Source organism: Lissotriton helveticus, chromosome 6 (genome assembly GCF_964261635.1).
Source record: "Lissotriton helveticus chromosome 6, aLisHel1.1, whole genome shotgun sequence".
Lineage (NCBI taxonomy): Eukaryota > Metazoa > Chordata > Amphibia > Caudata > Salamandridae > Lissotriton > Lissotriton helveticus.
In genome coordinates this window covers 2,024,391,503-2,024,407,334 of record NC_136067.1, presented here as the reverse complement: position 1 = coordinate 2,024,407,334, position 15,832 = coordinate 2,024,391,503, and positions in this window count along the sequence as shown.

Sequence of the window (15,832 nt, the reverse complement as noted above, 5' to 3'; positions counted from 1 at the left end):
TTCCCGGCGTCTTCAGTAAAAGTCGCCTTAGTGCCACGAACCTTAATGCCAGCCCATTGAAGAAGAGGCAACCCTGAACACCAGCCGCAGAACGCCAGCCGTGAAGGGGAGAGAAAAACTGCCAGTAGGACCTTCATTTTCGGTGAGGCGCCTGCTCAGGTATGCTGAAACTCCATTACCGGGGGAGGGGCAGCGTCACCTGTGGCTTCACGAAGGCGTGGTTCTCTGCAGCCATCCCGGAAAAGTTCCCACCTTTGAATTTAAATTAATATTTTTATTGTTTTTATATTTGCCTGTCATTTAAATAAAATATTTCCTAATTTATGTAATAACTTGATGAATACTTGTTTCTGTATTTTGGTGTTTTGCAGTTCAAATCATTGAAATTGCTTAGGCCAGGGTCTATGGATTCCAATTCCAATATTCACTCAGTAAGGGTCCCCAGATTTCAATAATTATTTAGTAGGGGTCCCCAGAATGCAGTAATGATTTAGTCAGTATCTACAGAAGTTAAAAGCTTAGGAACCACTGCCTCAGATAATAACATAACATGTGTCAAAAATATCTCACACACGTAGTGTGTCTTACTATGTAGTTGTTCCACGTCAAGCTTTTTAAGCTATTTACTAAATTTAAGCAGAGGCACTAGATGAGATGACAGTGAATGCAGGTTTCCAATATTTCATTGCATGAACCAGAAGAGGCTATAAATGATATACGGACCCATGACACCAGATATAGACAGGAGGTCATTTGGCACTTGACCTTCAACAAGAGACAAGCCAGAGCTTAAGACTGAGCCCTGCTCTCGGATGCTCCTATTTCTGCAGGAAGAAAAACCATCCCCAAGTCTGTCCTAAAGATCCTGTTCTCAAAAGGTGTCAGTTAACATTTCGGAAGATTGAGTAGTAGTGTTGTAAAGTCCTTAAGGTCCGATTCCATTTTATGTAGGCCTGACCCCATCATGGATAATGGAAGTTGCCAACGTCTCAATCTTAGACAATAGAAGTCCCCATCATTCCAGATTTATGCAGAATCATTGTCATGTCTGCCATTTAATGCAGATGCAGATGTCATTTGACCCTATCTTTCTAAGAACTGTGAAAACATAAAGCCACCTGATAGATGACATAGACAACACTTGATGCAACATTTGTCTGGGCCAAATATCTACTTTCCACTCTGTCAAGGTTAAATAAGAGCATATACAGACATATAACAAAAATAACGTAGTCTGATTTGACATAATTTTACCTTAAATGTTCATAAGGAAACGTCTGTGATGCACACCTTGATGCACATAATCTATGTCACACATTGCGTAATTTACATAAGAAATGCCAATCTCTGATAAGATTAAATATATAACGACTACCTCTTGTCAGGAGAGGTTCTTCACCCAGATTTTTGCCCAAGATTCTGCCAGAGAAGGTATTGCCAGCACACTTTGCAGATGCTAAATCTCACTTGAAGACAGAAGCCGAGCCTCGAAGGAAGGATGCAGCATGTGTTTGTGCCTTCACAGGGAACACTGGCTACACACCTCCGCTGATAAAGATAGCCTTTGCTGTCAACAAGGTATGCAGTGCATCTCTTCTCCCTTAGGAGCTCTAAACTGCAAGTAGCTCTGCCTTCCATGCGCTCGTAGTGTAGCGCATAGCCCATAGAAGTAGGCATTACAGTGTTAGGCTTAAGATGACATTTTAAAACATGCTAGAATTTTTTGTTTTAATCTCATTATTTATAACGTGCCTTCTTGGTGTTTTTATAATATTCTGTGTAGTTGTTTTAGATGTACTGAGAAACAGATTGTTCCTTTAGTAATAAATATGTTTACTTAAATATGTTTATTCATATTAGTAGAGTGTGTTTGTGATACTGTGAATAATGAACATAAGGTTTGTTACTGTTTTCACTGTGTCCCTGATCCCTTTATGGGATTGTTATTAATCCAAAAGCAATGCCTCTATCTAAATTGCGCATTGAATAGTGTTTTGCAGGGCTACAATAATCTGTCTTTTACATTCACCACTGGTGCCTTAATCCAAGTTCACCAATGTCACTCGTGGGTGGGAAAGCACACCTTGTAGAGCTACGACAAAGTCATAGGTTACGCAACAGTAGACCATTATGACTCAAATGCTCCTGAAGAGTTTTACGGCCTCCTATGGAAATGTAGCATGAAGTAACCAGTTCTCCTGCTGTGGAAATATACAACATGCCTGGAGATGTGAAAGAACAACCACATGAACCATCGTCTTTAAAAAAAAAAGGCTAAAATCCCTCCTGATCTCTTTCTTTATGGAGAACGTGAGCATGAAGCTGAAGAAAAAGCTGTTACAGGAATGTTTCCAGAAATGTTACCCATAAAATAAAAAGGACTCTCCAAAATAGAACAATCATTGGCCACATCTGTGCTCCCATATATACCCACAAGAAAATAGGGATTAATGGGCTGAAAACAAAAATATGCACACTGGGCAGGACTCCACTCAGCGTGCAACACTGGGAGATGCAGTTTCACGGGTTACTGCGTATCAAGTCCTAACTTTTATCACAGCTGTTTTACTAAAGCCAGCCAACAGGTAATGACGCCATCAGCATGGTCAATATCTGCATTTCTTACCATCTCCTAAAACGGACAGTAGAAATGCCAACCACAGGGATCTGCACACCCCATCCTGCTAAGAAATTGCTTTTTAAATTGCACACAAAAACTCTGTGTCCTGCACAAAAAGACGAGTATTACGATGGGAATTTGAGTCAAGGAGGTATCCCCAAGTCCTCTCAGCCAGAGACAGAAAAGAAAAAGCAGGAACAATGCTGGGTAATCTGGCCATCTGTAGTGTCCAAGTGGTGGAAAGCGTCAGCTAGCAGCATGCTTTGAAGTTTCTTTTTTTCTTCTGTCTTCCAGTTCAGAATATTTTATTAGTAATCATTGGGAAAAATTATGAATGGATTAAGGGATAATTCTTCCTTAGTCTTGGGGTATATGGTCCCTACCCTGAAGGAGAGGCATCCAGGATTTCTTCTGCTGGGCTTTGCCTTCCTCTACACAGGTGATCAGAGCTCCAAGAGTAAATAAAAAAATTAACACCATGTAATTTGCAGGAATTTGCTTTTCTCTACTTCCAGGAAGAACGGACATAAACTCTGAATCTGCTTGATCAGTTTGATGACCACAAAGACATAGGGGCAACCACAAAACTCAATGAACATTTTCCTTTCAGTGCTCAACATCTCTATGGCAACCAGTTTTGGGAGAATATGTTCTCCTGCTTTTGTGTATGTCAAATCAGTTCTTTTCACAGCACACAGGATAGGGAGGTAGGGCAGGAAGCCGCTCTTCAATGCAAGTGGTGTGTATGGTGCCCTTGAGTTTGGTAATTTTTTTGTGCCTGTGTTATTCAAGACAGGTCACAAAGTTGTCTGCTAGAACTGGTCTGTCCTTCTCTTTCTTTCAAGGTAGTTATTGGTGCCAGGCTGTGAAACTGGATTAGCAAATCATTCCATAGGGAGGTGAGAACTGACAGAAGCAGTTCAGGGGGAGCATCCATGGATTGGGGAGACAGCACTCTCTAACTGCCAAATCCGGTATTTGTGAAGCACAAACTACTCCTAAGGGTCTCAAGGCTCTGAGGGCCGTTAGGAAGATTAAGTGAGATATTGCCCAGAGTCAAAGGGTGCTGAGCAGGGGTCAATCAATCAATCAATCAATAACATTTATAGAGCGCGCTACTCGCCCGTACGTGTCTCAAGGCGCTAAGGGGAGGGGGGTGCTGCTACTGATCGAATAGCCAGGTCTAGAGGTGTTTCCTGAAGGTGAGATGGTTCTGGGCTGCCGTAGGTGTGTGGGGAGGGAGTTCCATGTCTTGGCTGCCAGGTAGGAGAACGATCTTCCTCAGGTAGTGGTTCTACGAATTCGTGGGTCGGTGGCGAGGGCAAGGCTGGCGGATCAGAGCTGACGGGTGGGGGTGTAGAACGAGAGGCGGTTGTTGAGGAAGGTGCACAAAGAGGTAAGACAAGTACAGAAAGAGGTAGGAGGGTGCAGAAAGAAGGAATAGAAGTGCAGAAAGAACAGAGGTGCTGAAAAAGGCATGAGGGTGCAGAAAAAGCAAGAGAAGTACAAAAAGAAGCAACAGAGATACAGAAAGAAGCAAGAGAGGTGCAGAAAAGGCAGGAAAGGTGCAGAAAGGACACAGGTGCAAAAAGAGGCTAGTAAGGTGCAGAAGGAGGCAAGAGAACTGTAGAAAGAGGCAAGAAAGTTACAGAAACGGGCAAAAGGGGTGCAGAAAGAGGGAACTGCTGTGCAGAGAGGGACAAGAGAGGTGCGGAAAGAGTGTTACAGAAAGAAGAGAGTGAGGTTCAGAAAGAGGTAATAGAACTGCAGAAAGAGGCAAGTGAGGTACAGAAGGAGGCAAGAAAACTACAAAAAGAGGCAAGAGAGTTGCAGAAACAGGCAAAAGGGGTGCATAAAGAACCAACAGAGGTGCAAAAAGAAGCAAGAGGGGTGCAGAAAGGGGCTAGAAAAATGCAGAAAGAGGCAAGTGAAGTGCAGAAAGAAGACAGTGAGGTGCAGGAAGAGGAAGAAAGTTGCAGAAAGAGTAAAGAGAAATGCAGAAAGAGGCAAGACAGGTACAGAAAGAATAGAGGTTTGTGCACTATTATTACCATTTTAACACCCATATTTAGCAATAAGTAACACATGACCATTCCAGCTTTGCAAAGGGCCTTCCACCACGCTGTAACACGTGAAGCTGCATTTTTGGGAACATTTGAGCCGTTTGAGCTAGAAACAAGGCTTTTTTTGTTCAAATCTGCAGAATATGCAGCAGATGATGGAATATTTGGCAAATGCGAAAAATGTTTAATTATGTGACAATTGGCGTAGCCGACAAAATACCTAAATCAATAATGCATTGATAGGTAGTAGAGTTGCAATGTTACGTAACCAATTAGTATGCGAAAAAAGCTGTTTAGGGCAAAACATTATGCATGGTGTCAAAATCCACTCTGGTGTTGAAGTAAAGAGATGAATGCAGGAGGGAAGGAGAAATTTAACAGACACGAGGCGTCCCGTTGACAATAAAGCACTGCCAACAAGCAACAAGGCCCTTTCCGTGCTTGAGCAGCCTAAGCCTGAAATACCATTAACAAGATGCATTGGAACAGTAACTATAGTGTGTGTATGCATCAGAGCAGTGTGACAAAAAGCAAGCATGCTGTCTTGGAATATGTTAATTTTATTTCTATTTCCCTTTGCAGCAATTGGATATTAGCGTGACTAGGGTATGGCATCATTTTGCGAAAGTAAAGAAAACGGGCCCACACCCTCCGGCTTTGAAGAAAAACACAACTAACTGGAAAGCAGTGAGCTTCTTACACACTGTACCTGCTGCAGTATTTATAGCTACTTTCCTGGCTTCTTCCTCAGACTTTCAATAGACTTTGTAACCAAATCAAATGGGATTTGAAATTTGCTTAAAGTTCTAGGTTAAAATAAAAATCTTTAAAAAAAATGCTAAAGGCAAGATTAGGGCAAATTTCAGGATACCTAACTGTATACTAAATAGTTAATGTGAACATTTTTTTGTGACTGGAATTCTCACCTGTGGATTAGCTGTGACTGGCGACGTGAGGCAGGAAGGTTACAGCAGAGAACCCTTTCAGCAGGCAGGTTCCTCCTGGCTGCTCTCCCGTAAAAGGAAGGGCTCAATGAAGAGAGAGCAGGCGCAGCCGGAAGTAAATCAAAACCGCTCATAGTGATTGTGTGTGCGCGCATGTGGGCTTTGGTGTTTGGGAAATAGTTTGTGTATGTAAGGGGGTGTGGGCACACGTTTGTGGCTCTGTGTGTGTGAATGTGTGCTTAGGTGTCTACAGAAAGGTGGTGTGCGTGTGGTTTTCTTAGGTGTCTCTGTAGGGAGTCATGTGTGTTTGGATGTGTATAGGGAGTTTGCATGTGTGTGTTTTAATGCATGTGTATAGATAGGAAGATTGTGTTTGTGTGTTTATATAGGGAGCTTGTGTATGTGTGCCTGAGTTTGTATATAGCGAGGTAATGTGTGTAAGCGTGCTTGTATGTGTGGAAGGCTCTTTGTGTGCATATATGTATGCACGTGGGCAAGGGTTGTGTGTACGGGATATTTCTGTGAGAAGGTTTGTGTGAATGTGTTGGAGACAGTATGTTTGATCTTAATATAGCCCATTCTGATGGTTCTCAAGGGTTTTTCTTTTTTCTCACCAACTAGTAACATTATGCCAGGCCTGAGCATGCTGGAAATTAATGAATACTGCAAAGTAGCAAAGGGAGTGTGGGCGCTTTTGCCCCTCTGGTGTGTTGTAAAAGAAAGCCTCAATTGGGGTGCAATGGGCTGCTGGCACCTCTGGTCTTCGGTGTTACTACTCCTGCTGCACTGTTGAATGCTAAACCCCTGAACTAATATCATCACATAAGTAAAAATGAAATAGAGTCCTAACCTAGCTTCACTGTGTCCATTGAACACTATGTGTGTGTAGTGACCTTTCCCTAGTGAAATGGTGAAATCAACCGAGCTGCTTAATCGAGAACAGACAATAATTAATTAAAACAAAATTAGCAGGTCGTGTATTCGTAAAGCATGTTTTACTTTCACCTCAATAGAATGTGACGGTGATGAATGAGAATGTGTGCAGTTTCATATAGCGCGAACTCGACCCGAAGTTAGTGCAGCACTTTGCATGAGCACCCGTTACGTCAATGACACATTCATTTTTTTGGTTTGCACAGGGAGGTTAAGTGATTTGCCCAGAATCACAGTTCATCTTCAGCAGGGCTGCTCAGCCCCCTCCCACCTGCCCAACCCTTCCAGAAGAGATATATCGGCCTCCCAGGACGGCTTACAAGTTGCAATATAATTGAAGTACGCAGTGTGCTAGCCGGAGTGTACCAAGTAAACGTGTTGCCTGGAAGCCTGTTTTGTTAAATGGATCAAAGTGTTTCTTGTGAAGAATCTACTGAGAGCTTGGGAGAGGAGGGGCAGCTGGAACATCTGTGTATTAGACACTCCCTCTGAACACAGCGTGATGTGCCCTGGCGGGTGATTTATAGTATGTCACACTGTACATTTTAAAGCCAGTTCTCGAGCACTCGCTCACACCTCCATTGGTTTCCAGAGCAATATATATTCTAGTGAAACAATTCGCAGTAACTAAAACGTCTCTCAGACTGCTCCCAGGCAGCTTCAAGTGTCTCGAGCACAACTTCAATTGATTAATTGCATTTCAACAGCCGTGGAAAAAATCCTCCTGCTTCTGACCTCTGAGCCCTCTCTGCCGAGTAGCTTCCGTTGTTGTTCCCGGCGTCTTCAGTAAAAGTCGCCTTGGTGCCACGAACATTAATGCCAGCCCACCAGCCGCAAAACGCCAGCTGTGAAGGGGAGAGAAAGACTGCCAGCAGGACCTTCATTTTCGGTGACGCGCCCGCTCAGGTATGCCGAAACTCCATTACCGGGGGTGGGGCGGCGTCACCTGTGGCTTCACGGAGGCGTGGTTCTCTGCAGCCATCCCGGAAAAGTTCCAACCTTCGAATTTAAATTAATATTTTTATTGTTTTTATATTTGGTTGTCATTTAAATAAAATATTTCCTAATTTATGTAATAGCTTGATGAATGCTTGTTTCTGTATTTTGGTGTTTTGCAGTTCAAATCATTGAAATTGCTTAGGCCAGGGTCTCTGGATTGCAATTCCAATATTCACTCAGTAAGGGTCCACAGATTTCAATAATTATTTAGTAGGGGTCCCCAGAATGCAGTAATAATTAAGTCAGTATCCACAGAAGTTAAAAGCTTAAGAATCACTGCCTTAGATAATAACATAACATGTGTCAAAAATATCTCACGCACGTAGTGTGTCTTACTGTGTAGTTGTTCCACTTCAAGCTTTTTAGGCTATTTACTAAATTGAAGCAGAGGCACTAGATGAGATGACATTGGATGCAGGTTTCCAATATTTCATTGTATGAACCAGAAGAGGCTATAAATGATATACGGTTCCATGACACCAGATATAGACAGGAGGCCATTTGACCCTTGACCTTCAACCAGAGACAAGCCAGAGCTTAAGACTGAGCCCTGCTCTCAGATGCTCCTATTTCTGGCGGAAGAAAAACCATCCCCAAGTCTGTCCTAAAGATCCTGTCCTCAAAAGGTGTCAGGTATCATTTCGGAAGATTGATTAGTAGTGTTGTAAAGCCCCTAAGGTCCGATTCCATTTCATGTAGGCCTGACCCCATCATGGATAATGGAAGTTGCCAACGTCTCAATCTTAGACAATAGAAGTCCCCATCATTCCAGATTTATGCAGAATCATTGTCATGTCTGCCATTCAATGCAGATGCAGATGTCATTTGAACCTATCTTTCTAAGAACTGTGAAAACATAAAGCCACCTGATGGATGACATAGACAACACTTGATGCAACATTTGTCTGGGCCAAATATATACTTTACACTCTGTCAAGGTTAAATAAGAGCATATACAGACATATAACAAAAATAACGTAGTCTGATTTGACATAATTTTACCTTAAATGTTCATAAGGAAATGTCTGTGATACACACCTTGATGCACATAATCTATATCACATATTGCGTAACTTACATAAGAAATGCCAATCTCTGATAAGATTTAATATATAACGACTACCTCTTGTCAGGAGAGGTTCTTCACCCAGAATTTTGCCCAAGATTCTGCCAGAGAAGGTACTGCCAGCACACTTTGCAAATGCTAAATCTCACTTAAAGACAGAAGCCGAGCCGCCTTGAAGGAAGGATGCAGCATGTGTTTGTGCCTTCACAGGGAACACTGGCTACACACCTCCGCTGATAAAGATAGCCTTTGCTGTCAACAAGGTATGCAGTGCATCTCTTCTCCCTTAGGAGCTCTAGACTGCAAGTAGCTCTGCCTTCCATGCGCTCGTAGTGTAGCGCATAGAAGTAGGCATTACAGTGTTAGGCTTAAGATGACATTTTAAAACATGCTAGAAATTTTTGTTTTAATCTCATTATTTATAACGTGCCTTCTTGGTGTTTTTATAATATTCTGTGTAGTTGTTTTAGATGTACTGAGAAACAGATTGTTCCTTTAGTAATAGATACGTTTACTTAAAATTGTTTATTCATCTTAGTAGAGTGTGTTTGTCATACTGTGATGAATGAATATAAGGTTTGTTACTGATTTCACTGTTTCCCTGATCCCTTTTTGGGATTGTTATTAATCCAAAAGCAATGCCTCTATCTAAATTGCGCATTGAATAGTGTTTTGCAGGGCTACAATAATCTGTCTTTTACATTCACCACTGGTGCCTTTATCAAAGTTCACCAATGTCACTCAGGGGTGGGAAAGCACACCTTGTAGAGCTACGCCAAAGTCATATGTTACGCAACAGTAGACCATTATGACTCAAATGCTCCTGAAGAGTTTTAAGGCCTCCTATGGAAATGTAGCATGAAGTAACCAGTTCTCCTGCTGTGGAAATATGCACCATGCCTGGAGATGTGAAAGAACAACCACATGAACCATCCTCTTTAAAAAAAAGGCTAACATCTCTCCTGATCTCTTTCTTGATGGAGAACGTGAGCATGAAGCTGAAGAAAAAGCTGTTACAGGAATGTTTCCAGAAATGTTACCCATAAAATAAAAATGACTCTCCAAAATAGAACAATCATTGGCCACATCCATGCTCCCATATATACCCACAAGAAAATAGGGATTAATGGGCTGAAACCGAAAATATGCACACTGGGTAGGACTCCACTCAGCGTGCAACCCTGGGAGATGCAGTTTCACGGGTTACTGCGTATCAAGTCCTAACTTTTATCACAGCTGTTTTACTAATGCCAGCCAACAAGTAATGACGCCATCAGCATGGTCAATATCTGACATTTCTTACCATCTCCTAAAACGGACAGTAGAAATGCCAACCACAGGGAATCTACACACCCCATCCTGTTAAGAAATTGCTTTTTATGTTGCACACAAAACTCTCTGTGTCCAGCACAAAAAGACAAGTATTACAATGGGAATTTAATTCAAGGAGGTATCTCCAAGTCCTCTCAGCCTGAGACAGAAGAGAAAAAGCAGGAAGAATGATGGGTAATCTGGCCATCTATAGTGTCCAAGTGGTGGAAAGGGTCAGCTAGCAGCATGCTTTGAAGTTTCTCTTTTTCGCGTGTCTTCCAGTTCAGAATATTTCATTAGTAATCATTGGGAAAAATTATGGATGGATGAAGGGATAATTCTTCCTTAGTCTTGGGGTATGGTCCCTACCCTGAAGGAGAGGCATCCAGGATTTCTTCTGCTGGGCTTTGCCTTCCTCTACACAGGTGATCAGAGCTCCAAGAGTAAATAAAAAAATGAACACCATATATTTTGCAGGAATTTGCTTTTGTCTACTTACAGGAAGAATGGACATAAACTCTGAATCTGGTTGATCAGTTTGATGACCACAAAGACATAGGGGTAACCACAAAACTCAATGAACATTTTCCTTTCAGTGCTCAACATCTCTATGGCAACCAGTTTTGGGAGAATATGTTCTCCTGCTTTTGCGTATGCCAACTTAGTTCATTTCACAGCACACAGGATAGGGAGGTAGGGCAGGAAGCCACTCTTCAATGCAAGTGGTATGTAGGGTGCCCTTGAGTTTGGTAATTTCTTTGGGCCTGTGTTATTCAAGACAGGTCACACAGTTGTCTGATAGAACTGGTCTGTCCTTCTCTTTCTTTCAAGGTAGTTATTGGTGCCAGGCAGTGAAACTGGATTAGCAAATCATTCCATAGGGAGGTGAGAACTGACAGAAGCAGTTCAGGGGAAGCATGCATGGATTGGGGAGACAGCACTCTCTAACTGCCAAATCCGGTATTTGTGAAGCACAAACTACTCCTAAGGGTCTCAAGGCTCTGGGGGCCGTTGGGAAGATTAAGTGAGTTATTACCCAGAGTCACAGGGTGCTGAGCAGGGGTCACTCAATCAATCAATCAATAACATTTATGGAGCTTGCTACTCACCCGTGCGGTTCTCAAGGCCCTGAGGGGAGGGAGGATGCTGCTACTGAACGAATAGTCAGGTCTTGAGGTGTTTCCTGAAGGTGAGATGGTCCTGGGCTGCCGTAGGTGTGTGGGGAGGGAGTTCCATGTCTTGGCTGCCAGGTAGGAGAACGATCTTCCTCTGGTGGTGGTTCTACGTATTCGTGGGATGGTGGCGAGGGCAAGGCTGGCGGAGTGCAGCTGGCGGGTGGGGGTGTAGAACGAGAGGCGGTTGTTGAGGTATTCGGGGCCCATGTTGTGGAGCGCTTTGTGTGTGTGGGTGAGCAGCCTGAATGTGATCCTCTTGTTGACGGGGAGCCAGTGCAGGTTTTTCAGGTGTGCGGATATGTGGCTCTGGCGAGGGATGTCGAGGATGAGTCTTGCGGAGGAGTTCTGTATGCATTGAAGACGTTTCTGAAGTTTGCCTGTGGTTCTTGCGTAGAGGGCGTTCCCGTAGTCCAGCCGGCTGGTGATGAGGGCCTGGGTGACCGTCTTTTTGGTTTCGGTGGGGATCCTCTTGAAGATCTTTCGGAGCATGCACAGGGTGTTGAAACATGAGGACGAGACGACGTTGACTAGCTTGGTCATTGTGAGGGAGGAGTCCAGGATCAATCCCAGGTTGCGTGCGTGGTTCGTGGGTGTCGGTGCGGTTCCCAGCGCCGTGGGCCACCAGGAGTCATCCCAGGTGGATGGGGATTGTCCGAGGATGAGGACCTCCGTCTTGTCCGAGTTGAGCTTCAGACGGCTGTGCTTCAAACATTCTACGACATCTTTCATTCCTTCCTGGAGGTTGGTTTTGGCGGTGGCTGGGTCTTTGGTGAGGGAAAGTATCAGTTGGGTGTCGCCGGCGTTGGGTGGGTGAAATTTGCATAGTTGCGACTACGCAAAGCTCCACTAAACGGGAAAAAATCTCTGCAAAGCATGCAAAAGTTCCACAAACACGCGGTATTGCTTGTTCCGCCCGTTCACAATGCTTTTTACCTGTTTGCGAACGCTGTGTGCGTGCTCCTGGATAAATATCTTGTGAACGCAAATTTTGAAAGCACGAACAAGCAAAAATTTCTGCAAAGACGCGGATCGTGGAATTTTTGGCAATTCCGTGTTCTCCGCGGAACTTAAAATTACCCAAATTCCACAACGGAATTTACCTCCCAGGCCTAGTGCTGAACTGAGTTGCCACCGGTGCCAGGGATTGAACCGTGAGGGCTGCGCTCTTGAGTCACCCGCCCTGGCTGCTGCACCACACCTCTCCCCCTACCACTACCACTAACCCTATGGAGCAACCTATAACCCTAGGGGTTCCCTATATAGAGAAACTGACCCCAATGCACAACTCAACCATCAGGTTCTCAAGCACTTTTATACATGCTACACATATTTGCTACACAGTTTACCAAAGAGGGCTAGAAAGCTCAGGAAAATAGGCCTGAACCATAGTATAATCAGTTCTCATCAGTCATTATTAGTGCCAAGGTCAGGTCATGTGAACATAGGCACCCACTTTAAAAGTAGTGTCTCTTTGGATGGGCCCCACATATGCAGGAAAGAGGAAGAGCACATGCCAGGAGACTTGATATAGGGGCCTCCTGAGCAATGCACTAATCTAGACTGCCAGAATATTGAAAATAGCAGGTTGTTTTATGGACACTGAGCTAATGAATTTCAACCCTGCTTTAGCCATGAAAAACCAGATTCGGCAGTCATGTAGAGTTTGACTCCATTCCGGTATAAAAGCCACACCCGGTCTGGATCTCTCTGCTTGCTTTTGAGACTTATGAACAGGATGCTGCAGCATCTCTCCAGGCTGTAGCTCTTCAGACTCCAGCTCTTCATTCTCCAGATCACCTGAGCCTAGCATTTCACCTGCATTCCTGTAGCACTTCATGATCTTCAGTGTTGAGGTGCAAGGACCCATCAGCTCCAAAGCCTCTGATGTCATCTTCATCACCAAAACCTGGCTCATCCAAACTGAGGCACTTTCAAGACATCCCTCAACAAATACCAACCGCTCCTGAAAAAACCAAAAAAGAACGCCTTCGCTGACCACATTGAAGCCAGATCTAACCACAGCAAAGAACTCTTCAACATCTCTAGAGAGTTCTCCAACCCCTCAGCCTCCTAAAACATCATCACCCCTCCTAGGAACACTGCAACACCCTTGTAGATTTCTTCCATGACAAAATTGCCACCATCTACAAAACCTTCGTAGCCTAACCCACTGCCGGCAACACTCTCAACCTCCTGGCTCGCACAAACCACGACTACCTGCTCACCACCTGGGACCAGCTCACCACGCAAAACACCACCGCCATCATGAAATCCATACATTCTGGAGCACCCTCAGACCAATGCCCCCAACATATCTTCAACCTCCGCAGCAAGATAATCAGCAACAAACTCACCGCCATCCTCAACACTTCCATCACCATGGCCACATTCTCTAAAGAATGGAAACAGACTGAGATCAAGCCCCTTCTCAAGAAACAAACTGCCGAACCAGGCAACCTCAAGAAGTACCGTCTCATTTCTCTGCCCCCCTTCCCATCCTTTAAAAGGCCATTAACCGTCAACTCATGGAGCAACTAGAGAACAACAGTCTTTGGGACACCTCTCAATCAGGATTCTGCACCAACCGCAGCACCAAAACCCCCCTAATCACTGCCACCGATGACATCAGAACCCTCCTTGACTGGGGTGAAACAGCAGCCCTGATCCTTCTCAGCTGTATCCCACAACACCGTCATCAAGATTGGAATCCAAGGAAACTCCTTCAAGTGGATTGCCTCCTTCCTCAGCAGAGGAACCCAGAGAGTTCTCCACCATCCTTTCACCGCCGAACCCAAGAACATCATCTGCGGTGTCCCTCAAAGCTAGTTCTTCATCCCAACTCTATTTAACACCTACATGACTCCCTTGGCCAACATCATCAGAACACACAGACTTAACATCATATCCCATGCAAACAACACCCAGCTAATCCTCTCGCTGTCGGAATACCCTCCACCACGATGGCCAACTTCCACAGATGCATGACTAGCATCTCAAACTGGATGAAAGACAACTGCCTAAAACTCAACACAGACAAAACAGAATTGCTAATCTTCTGGAATAACTCCTCATCGTGGAACGACTTCTGGTGGCCCTCCAAACTAGGACCCTCATAAACTGCGACGGGCCATGCACGCACCTTGGCATCATTCTGGACAGCAAGCCCACCATTAAAAACCATATCAATGCAGTTTCCTATGACTGCTTCCTTACCCTTCGCATGCTCCGTAAAATCTTCAAATGGCACTCCATCAAAACAAGAAGAACCTTGGATAGATTATCTACAACTAGATTTCGTCCTCATAAGGTATTTCATGCCTTTAAATCTTTTATTCACACTACCAAATTAGCAGATATTTGGCGCTTACATTATCCTACTGAAAAATGTTATACCTTTTTCTCCAATCCCCATAATTCCCACTCCAGAATAGATTATTTTTTAATTTATCCGTCTCTCATTCAAGCTGCAACCACTCCAGTTATTGGTACTATAGATATCTCAGATCATGCTTTAATTTCTTTCAATCTGAATATCTCGTCCACTATTACTAAACAAACCAGATGGCGCATGAATTCTGATATTGCTCTTAATAAACGTAATAAACCTAAATTATTGCAAGCTATTCAGGACTATTTTTTGTTCAATCCTGAAAATTCTACTACTGTAGTTAATAGATGGGATGCATTTAAAGCTTATATTAGAGGTTCCACAATTTCTATTATGGCTCATGAGAATAAACTGTTTAACACTAATATTAAAAACCTTGAAAAATAGCAAAGTGAAGGATTCAAAATTATTCTAGCGGGCTATACTCACCAATAGCCCATATGCTTTTATTCGTAATAATAATTCAGTCGGCAATGGAGAAGGTTCAATCATTTATTCATCAAATACAAGCCCTGGCAGGGGAGCCTCAGTCTACACTACCCTCGGAGGTGCGCAGAGGACACTGATTACATGTTCAAAATACAAAACATATATACGTTTCATGCGTTCAAGATGACACCCTACAAGGAAAGATACAACTTGTCAGTAAGCCAAGAGGAATACCCATATAAGGTACAATTGAATGCTAGTAGCCTAGGCCTAAGCTATTCTGGGGCAGGTCAGTAAGGTGCCTCCCTGTCTATCTGTAGCCCGGGGAGTACAGGAACGGGCTCTGCTGGAATGTGCGCATCCCACTAGATGGGCCGATGTGACCTTGGGTTTCCTTGAGCTACCAGCTGACAACTATAGTAGGCAGCTTGGCTGCCGTTGTGGTTTCGAGCAAAAAGCGTAATCACGTGGTTTCAAGGAAACAGCACTTGCATATAGAGATACGGAACAAAATGGCTCCGGTTATACCAATAGGAGCGAACAAGTCAAAAGTGAATCATTGGTTAATAGGTGATTATAGTGAACTATAACTACATGATTATATAATTACGAGGTTATATTGAATATATTAGGCCAATAATGCGTGTTATCAAATTTAGATCCCAACAGACGGCCCTTTTGACCCACTATAGCCAATATAACTAGATTTACTCCACGAAAACTCCTTCATCGATCTGCATGAGGTCTGACACCTCCTTTTGGATCATCTGCTTTTCGGCCTTTGCATGACGAGAAAAGTTCAAAGCAGATGTTATCCTTGCTACACAGAATGAACAGCCGGCCGGGCCACATTGGAGACACAGACAACACGTAAATATTACTCCAAAAGCTCCAGCAAGCACCA